The sequence below is a fragment of the Austrofundulus limnaeus genome, unplaced genomic scaffold, assembly GCF_001266775.1.
Source record: "Austrofundulus limnaeus strain Quisiro unplaced genomic scaffold, Austrofundulus_limnaeus-1.0 Scaffold108, whole genome shotgun sequence".
In the NCBI taxonomy this organism is placed as follows: domain Eukaryota; kingdom Metazoa; phylum Chordata; class Actinopteri; order Cyprinodontiformes; family Rivulidae; genus Austrofundulus; species Austrofundulus limnaeus.
This window is the reverse complement of record NW_013952510.1, coordinates 1291801-1295365: the sequence shown is the minus strand read 5'-3', so window position 1 is coordinate 1295365 and position 3565 is coordinate 1291801.

The following is a 3565-nucleotide window of genomic DNA, read 5'->3' as shown; positions in this document are numbered from 1 at the left end:
GTACGTATCGAACTGTTCAATACAGTGCTTTAGGTTCAATACAAACTATGTTCAATACTAACAATACAGATTTTTTAAATTTACTTTTTCAACTTGTCTTCTGAAGATGCTCTGTGTTAAAGGATCAATTGATCTGTGTTCGACTACTCCACCTAGGCTGCATTATCGAGCACAGATCCACTGAGAAACTTGCTGTTTCAGCAACATTTAATTTAAAAACTGTTCTTTTGAGGTTAAACAAATGTTCATACTTAATTTAAATAAATTACAAGTTCAAAAGGGCATGGACATTTCTCTTTTTTGTATCAAAAAATATCGAACCGTGAGACTAAAGTATCGAACCAAACCTGAATTGTGAGTTTTGTGAATTATCGTTGCATTGTACACTGCAAATTTAGCTTTAGATAAATATTAACATAGAAGTCCAAGATTGTTTGAAACATTACTGCATAAAGACTCAGCTATTTTATAGCAGTGTTGTAATTTTTCAATCATTATATAGTGCCATAGAAACTCATCACATGCTTCACTACACTGAGGAGAATGGACCATCAACATGTTTTGTAAGGTCTKACAGCGGTTGGACCCAGAATCAGATAGACTCAAGGAAAACTAAAAGTAAAAAAAAAAATTACTGAATGAAAACAAAGGCCGGCGTGGCAGCAGAAACTACTCAGAAAAGAAGACACTCAGAGAAACACACGTGAGGACAAGCGAGAATGCTGATCTGAGGAGTGGAAGCAGAGAACTGAACGTATAGAGCGAGGGCTGATGAGAACATGGAAAGCAGCTGGGCTGATTGGGGAGAGACAACAGGTGAGGGTGAGGAAACAGAAACAAGGAAACTAAAACACTGGGAACAAATAACAGWTAATCAAAGAATAGTTTTATCAGAAATACTATTTTTGCATCATTTAAATACTCTGATCAGATAATTTTAACCTGTTTTTGCATCAAATGTTTTATATGAAACTGTTGACCCTAGACTGACTGACTGTATTGTAGGTTTAGCTCCTGTAACACAGGAAATCATTTTGCTCACAAAACCATAATTATTTGAAATTATGTTTTTTTTACGGAAATTCAGGAAGCGAAATATTGTTCCATCCTTTTGTAACTGTCTCCAAGGTTATCGTCATTCATCASTAGGTAACCACCAAGGGACAAGTGTTAGTTGTCTTTATTTTAGTTAGGAAAGTAAATAACAGTTATGACTTTCTGGTCTGTCTGTGATTAATCCCAGAGTAATTTGTGTTTCATTTCAGGTGGGTTTTTAAATACAAATTTAGATTATTAGTTCTTTTAAACAGAAGAATGGACTGGGTCAGAGCCAAGTCAGCTTCATCTCCAGTCAGGCTCTTTTATTTGATATTTTCTGATGTAATTACACCATCTGAAGAACCAATTATGGGATTGTGCAGTGTTTCAATTTCAGTGACTGAAAGCATCCCATCATTTTGTTAAGAAGCCATGAGAACCCCTGCAGAAAAGCAAATCCGCCACAGCTTTTATACCATATCTCCTTTGATAACAGGAGCTGCAAAGAATGGCTTTTTTTATTTTTTTATTTTTTACTCTAACTAAATGTGGTGGAAAATAAATGTAAAGCGAGAGCAGCAGATGCCTGCGTAATTACAGATAGAGAGGCGAAACATCCACAGACAGAAAGAAGGGAGAAAATGTGGAACGGCAGAAAAAACATGAAAGAGAACATTATGTTTATTCTGCCTGCCTCTGTTGAACCCATCCAGCGCTGGAGCTCTTCCTAGTTCATTTGGTAGAGCAGATGTTAATGGCTCAGCTATGCTAGACAGTAAGTGTTTAATTGAGTTTGGGGGTGGGTGTGTGATTTATTAAAACATCTGGACCTATAAAATATCACTTTCCTTCACGATTCATGAGCTGCATTCTCTCTCCCTCCTCGAAGGCAGAAATATAAGTTTTGAAAAAACAGAGCACTGAACAAAGACAGTCTGAGGAGATGTCACGTTTCTGGAGGAGAGGCTAAGCGGGTGTGGGGGGGATGGGGGGGGGTGGGCAGTCAGAGACGATGAAGCAGTGCTCAACAGTTTCAGTGTTTCAGGGAATAGGATTTGTGAACGTCGCCTGGCCGCTCAGAGGGCTTGGCTCTTATCTGACAGTCTGTGATGAGAGTAAAACATGCAGTCAGGACCCTGGCAGTGTCCGACTTCAGCGGCTGCGTCTTTCGAAGGATGAATCTGAAGGCCGATTACGTCACAGTAATGCACCAAAGACTATCCAAAATCAAAAGCTCCTCCGGTTGCAGTCCACAATTTATCCTCCTTCGCTGATTTGAGGGAAGGAATCTGGTTTATCGTTCTCAGTCCCTCCTTTCTCAAGATGCATTATGGGGGCTCTCCTGGATCTTTCCTCTGGTCCGCGCTGGAGGGCGGGGGGTTCTTCCTGCACTGGTGCCCCTGGGGTCTCCGTGCTTGGGGTTACGCTCAGGGTCTTTGGCACTGGTCTCCCTTATGTCTGCTTCGGGTCTTGGGGGTCGGGTCTGTGGGTCTCCACAGTCACTGTTAAATATTCCAWTGGAAAAATCTTGTATATACTGTACATGCTCTCAKCCGCACACAAACCRGTGTTCAGATTCTGGGGTTYCTGAGGGTGCATGTATGAATACGTATATGTGGATATGTACGTATGTATTTCAACCTGGAAAGACACACGAACACAAAACGTGAAATTAGAATGGATTTATTCATTTAGGTTTGGCGCTCGGACCCGACGAGAATGGGAGCGCAGTGAGAGGTTGAAAGCTTGGACGAGCTGATTAGGTTAGGGGGTAGGAGTCCCCCCCCCACCACCACCACCACCCCCGGGGCCCGGACACTGGTGGTGGTTGAAGGAGTGGGAGACACCTGAAAGGTAGGAGATGCAGGATGGAGGAGGGGAGGTGGTAGGTTAACATTCAACTGGCAAGCAGCCAGAACAATTGAGGAGGACGCTTTTACAGTATCTCAGACTGCTGGATCTTGATTGGATGAGGCTGAGCGTGCGATGACGGAGCTGAATGAGCCAGGTGAGGGTCCTTAATCTTCCAGAGTTGAATTTACGTCAAAAACTCCATATGTATGAAAGTATGTATATGCGTACGTATATCTATATATTTCAGAGCTGGGGACTTGTGACACAGACTTTGACTTGAGTCTCCCTTAAGTCCCTACTATTAGAGACTTAGACTTGACTGGGAAGGAGTCTGGTTTATCCTTCTCAGCCCATCCTTTCTCAAGATGCATTATAGGGACTATATTAAAACATAATACTTTGTTTTAATATTTTATTGAAAAATAGTATTCTAGTATATAATCTAGTATAGTTAGAATACCTTTGATCAAACAGCCAGTTAAGTAATACATGCAACTAGACTTGGAAATGAGGTCAAGAGACTTGACACTTGACTTGGATTTTTGGTCAAAAACTTGAGACTTGACTTGGACTTGCAAAAAAAAAATACTTATGCATATCTCTGATGTATGTATGTATGTATGTATGTATGTATGTATGTATGTATGTATGTATGTATGTATGTATGTATGTA